The 5597-nt window shown below is 36.9% G+C and overlaps 1 long non-coding RNA gene across 1 annotated transcript in view; it reads right to left on the bottom strand.

Annotated features, from left to right (window-relative positions):
• Positions 1-4785, bottom strand: part of LOC104848908 — a 30538-nt gene extending 25753 nt beyond the window's left edge. Inside the window, exons 1-2 of the long non-coding RNA XR_004515072.1 lie at positions 4577-4785; positions 2532-2601 (exon numbers count right to left, since the gene is read on the bottom strand). This is a non-coding gene — a long non-coding RNA (uncharacterized LOC104848908). The remainder of the gene's footprint in view (positions 1-2531; positions 2602-4576) is intronic.
• Between the last annotated feature and the right edge of the window lie 812 nt (positions 4786-5597).

The raw sequence follows: 5597 nt of genomic DNA, 5'->3' as shown, positions 1-5597 counted from the left end.
TTTTTTTTTTTTTTTTTTTTTTTTTTTTTTTTTTGGTACCGGGGATTGAACTCAGGTCCTTGCGGTTGCAAGGCAGGCCACCGAACCGCTGAGCTAAATCCCTGGCCCTTACTTTTGATTTTTAAAAAATAATGCATCATGATGACTGAGATTTTTGATACATTCATTTCCGTAAGCTTTGTGTTCAGAATGAGCGCCTGACTCTTCACCACCCTTCTTGGTATGCAGGGCCCATGACGCTGCCAAACACAGCTCTCCTTAATTGCCCAGCTCCAGCGTTCAAGTCACAACTTTGCTGTTTATCAAGCTTACCACTTGGGTTGCTTGCTTCTCTATAAATTTCATTCATAGACCTCTTGTGATAATAATGAAATAAAACTTTACACGGCATTTAACACAATACCTGGCCCAAAATTAAGTCCTACAAAATGCACTAGCGTTATTAGAGTTCTAATTGTACTTGACTGACTAAGGTCTCTGTTCTACTGTGCTACAGATGAAAATGAAGCATTTGTTTAGAATTTTAATAGTATCAGAGGCATGAAGGAGATCTGCGCCGTGCCTCTCCAGAACTCAAAGTCCAGACTAGCGCTGTGCAGTGATAACTTCCTGAAAGGATGGGGACTATGATGTGGAGGTGATCGGTGACAGCCAAAGCTCATGCTGAAGCTGGGCCCCAGTGTCATGGTACTGAGAAATGGTGGGGCTTTTAGGAGGTGGTTAGGTCGTAAAGCTCCACCTTCTTGAGGGGATTAACACAGTTCCCTCAAAAGTGGGCGGGTTACTGTGAGAGCAGGTTGTCAGGAAGCCAGCCTGGCATCCCCTGTTCCCATCTCTTACTTTTCCTATGCATAGGATGCTTGCTGTTCTGCTGTTTTGCAGCACATGGATCAGTATGAAGGCCTCACGAGTGCTGAGAAGATGTCAGCACCTTCTAGCAACAGCAGATGGATGAAGCAATGGGTGCGTTCTATAATCCACCATATCCAAAATAGCAATCACCAGACCCATGGTTTCCCCTGTGGCTAGCACAATCGAGGAACCAACATTTTTACTGTATTCAAATTGATTTAACATTAAATATTCGCATGTGGCTAATAGCTACTTTATAAGACTTCATAGGTATACCCTGAGAATTTCCTTTTTCTTTTTTTAAGCTAGGCAGGAAAAGAATAATCAATGTGAAAATATTTACCAAAGAACTTGTCACAAAGCAAGTGTCAAAGATAGCCTTTTTCTATACACCTAACGCCAAAGCACTAACCAACTCTGGTCATTCTACCTTTGGCTGATTTTGCTACACTAATTAAAACAAAATTTGCAGTTTTTACAGCAGTGTCTAAGGAGAAGGCCACATAACTGGGCATGTGCTAGATGATCCACTAGGTTCAAGGAGGAAGTATAGAGTAGCTATTTATGATATAAACATGAGGAAGAAGTTAAGCTTAGTAATATTCATTACATAAAAAATCCGAGCATCTCACTGTGGCTTCATATCAGAAAATGATTCTTCCAAAATGAAAACTCTACAAGACAGAGGTGTTGTTAGTTGTGTTCTTACTGGGTAGGATTGTACCATGCCATGTTTTACATTTATGGGCTATTATCACGTGGCTAGTTGTATTAAAAATACAGATTTCAAGATAGCAATATATTTGCAATACAATGTGATAAAATAGAAATTGGCTCTACATTCTGACTCACAAGATTTTCTCCACTATCTTTTGGCAATACAGCCCAAACAATTGTTGACCTAAAAGCGAATTATATTCTTTTATTTTACCAATGACAACTATCCAAATTAGCTGATCTTTTCCAGCTTGACAGTGTCTCTTAGGTATCTGCTATTTATCAGATCTGAAGGTAACAACAGACAAGCAAACAAGCACAACAAAAATCCCCTCTTAATCCATTCCTTCAAGGTAGGAGTGAAGTTTCAGCAATAAGTGGGAAAATAATTGCTTTTTGAAATAAATTCTTGTGTGGAGAGAGCATTTAAAAAACAAATGCTTAGGATTATTTCAATCCTTATGAGTTATTGCCAAAAATGAGATATATCATCCATAAAAATATTCATGTCTATAGACTCTAAAACTTTGAAAATACACTTTTAAATTTATTAAAATTTTCACAAATTGTATTTTGGAGGACTTTTTAATATTTTGTTGAGTTTCTTGGCACATTTTAGGTATATAGTACAGTTACATCCATTATGGGGATTTGGAGTATTTTTAATACATTTCAAAATTGTAACATTTTGCATAAATAACCATGAACAGAGAAGGATAAGAAAAAGTTCAACATAGGCTTTGCATAATTGATATAGCTAAATTTTTTGTGTGATAGTTTTTCAAGTAGTCAATGCTACCTTGCTACTATTTGGATTTATAAATCTTTTCTGCTATGACAGCAATAAAAATAAGCCATAAAAATTAATAAAACCAATAAATTAAGAAATAAAGCCAGAATTAGTATTTATGTTGCTAAGCCATGCACTGTTAAAGTAAGATTGAATAAATGAGGCTACCTACTCAGGAGCTAAGGCAAGAGGAGCACATGTTTGAGATCAGTGTGGGAAACTGGGAAATTCAGTTAGCCATCCTAAAATAAAAAATAAAAAGGGGTCAGTATTAATAATCTCCCATATCATACACACAATGTAGTAAGAATAAATTAATCAGGCATATTTATTTACATTTCCTTCCCAAGTTTTACAACATATCCAAAATTAATATATAATATAAAATATTAATAACATTTTAGTGAACCTAAAAAAGAATACTCTTGTTTTAGGAAAACCCAATTTTGTCCCTGATACATGCGAGTTATCAAAACTGATTGAATTTTTGGATAGCTCATTCCTTTCTCTATTTTGGATGTCCTTATTTGCTAAATATGTTGAAAGAGCTTTCACACATACTATCTCCTTTCATAGTCTTTGAATATTTACCATGTAAAACAAAAGACCATAATAAGAACAGCCACTTTTTAAAATGCTGTGCCAAAAATTGTATTGTTATTTTTCTGTGTTAAGACAAACTGTCAAGGAAGACTTTATTTAAATCCCACAGTCAATCTGTAATGTAGGCAACGCCATCCCTTATGACAGATGAAGAAAATGAATCCGTGCAGCTAAATAACATTCTCAAGTCCACAAAACCAGTCAATAATGTCTATGATTGGTTTCCTATTGCATATCAGGGTTCTAAGTACTTTACTGTGAGTCATACAATCTTTACAAAACGTATGTGAAACAGATACATTATTATCCAACATACAAATTAACAATGAGTTTTAAGCAAAATTTAAGAAGGTAGTCCAAGCTGGTAACTGGTCAAGCCAATATTCAAAACCAAGAGTCATGTTCTAAGGTGCCATATTGGACCATCCTCTTTCACACTGGCACCGTTCTGACGCTGACTAACCATCATAGTATCGTACGATGATGCTCACTTCAGAGTCCTAAGATAATTTCTGGGTTTTATACTCTTTTGTGTTTCTTTTTTGGTGCCAGGGATTGAGCTCAGGACCTTGCGCTTGCAAGGAAGGTGTGGTGCCACTGAGTTAAATCCCCAGCCCTTGGGTTTTATAATCTTAGTGAACTGAGTTAAGATTAATGAGTATCATATTGTTGGAGGCCAGACCAGAGACATGAGTTGGAAATTTGGAAAATCTATTGATGTGAGTTATGTTCTAGACATCAGACATTTTAAGCCTAAGTGTTTTGTTTTTCTTATTCAATTTAGCTTTAGAATTAGCTCCCTTCCCCACTTCACTGACCATGTCTGCTGGTAGGGATGGTGTGAAGGAGAGTTCATTTCATAATTAGACAATTGTGGCCAAGATGTCTTCAGTAAATTATGTAGCAAATTGGCAAGCCCTTATTTAAATCAGGTTTTTAAAACTGGCATTTGTGAATATCACATCCTACATTTTCTACTTCGTGACTCACTTCAAAATATTTAGATTTTGCTGGATGCAAAGGTACTTGCCTATAATCCCAACTACTCTGAAGGGTGAGGTGGGAAGATCGAGAGTTAGAGACCAGCCTGGGTAACTTAGTGAGACCCTGTCTCAAAACAAAACGAAACTTGAACATTATAGTCTGCCTACCTTTGTGTGTAAAATAACTGTACGCAGCTAAAGAGAATTGGAATATCGCCTTTGTGTGCATCCATTTAGCTATAGGACAGACATGAGTAAATCCCGAATAGTTTCTCTGATGTGAAAAACTGTAAATAAGGATCAAAAGGCAAATAGATATTGTGAAATAGGAAGAAAAGGTCCAAAGGGGCAGGGGAAATGGGAGAGATTGGGGGAAGGAAAACAGGGAATGGGAGAAATATGAGAAAAGGAAAAAATGGAAACAAAGTTTTTATAAATAGGGAGGGGTGGAGGGGGTGAAGAGAGGGCAGGGGAAAGGGGAAGAAATAAGAACCGAGATGGATCATGCGAAGGTGCACATTTCCAAAGATGAATGTCATTATACTGTATACCCAAAATGTACCAATAAAGTTAATAAATAAAGGAATTAGACTATAAGGTGAGCTATAAGGAAAACACACATTCTGCTTACTGGGATGAAAAGCTTCCTGTAAGATGCTGAGGAATGCTCAGTCCTAATTGATCTTGCTTTTCCACATGGCATCTATGGAACACTCACTATGACTGCTTAGTTTCACTTCTGTCGGAGTCTCCATCCCCTGATGACGATGCGATGTTGTATTAATGAGTCTCCTTTTGTGCTAAGCCAGCTGGACACACCTGACTGACTCTGGAAAACAGGAGCTGAATACATCAGGTGCACGGCCCAAGCTCTGCCCTTCCATCCGTGACCTGGCCCCATTTTCCAATGCTGTACATGGGAGACTGGTAAACAAAGTCAGAAAAATGTCTATGGGTAGCGGGAAGGAGGACGTGGGAAAACAGGATAGAGAAAGTATTTGGAAATACAACTGTTATTATTCAGTGAGATTTTTAAACTTAGCTCTTTTTTTCTCCCAGAAGCAATAACACAAACGCTGGACAAGAGTTTCAGGAGGAATGGATATTCAACTCAGTTCGATTTAATTTGACAAATATTGATTCACTGCTCACCACTAGGAATAAATTCAAATATAATATTTTTCTTGAGTAATAAGGTGGTTTGGGGGTAACCTTGGTTGCAACCTTTCAAACAAATCTCTGAAGAGAACCAAGAATCAAAGCATACCCAGCCCCCACCTTTTTTAATTAGTTTTTTGTTGTTTCATATTCTTAGACTCTCTCTCTCTACTCCTCTCTCCCCACCCCTTCATCCATGCAACTGTTAGTGTCTCTACCTTAAATACAAAGGGCAATCACAGATCAAAGAGATAAATATTCAAGTGATCTGATGATGTTTTCTTCAAAGAAAAACTATTTCTTTTAAAGAATTATAGCAGAGAACACTGATTACAACAAAAGTAAAAATCACTTCAGTCATATGTTAAAATACTTAAATTTTTACCTTATAAAATACTTTATAAGTCATTAGATTTCTGACATTAACAAAGAAATATATGGATTCCCTGTACTGTGGGGGACAGTTACGTGAATTTCTGGTACTGTCAAAAGAG

Source organism: Fukomys damarensis, unplaced genomic scaffold (assembly GCF_012274545.1).
Source record: "Fukomys damarensis isolate Sample0158 unplaced genomic scaffold, DMR_v1.0_HiC HiC_scaffold_33, whole genome shotgun sequence".
NCBI classification, from domain to species: domain Eukaryota; kingdom Metazoa; phylum Chordata; class Mammalia; order Rodentia; family Bathyergidae; genus Fukomys; species Fukomys damarensis.
The sequence above is the reverse complement of the archived record's forward strand: the minus strand, read 5'-3'. Positions and strand labels throughout refer to the sequence as shown.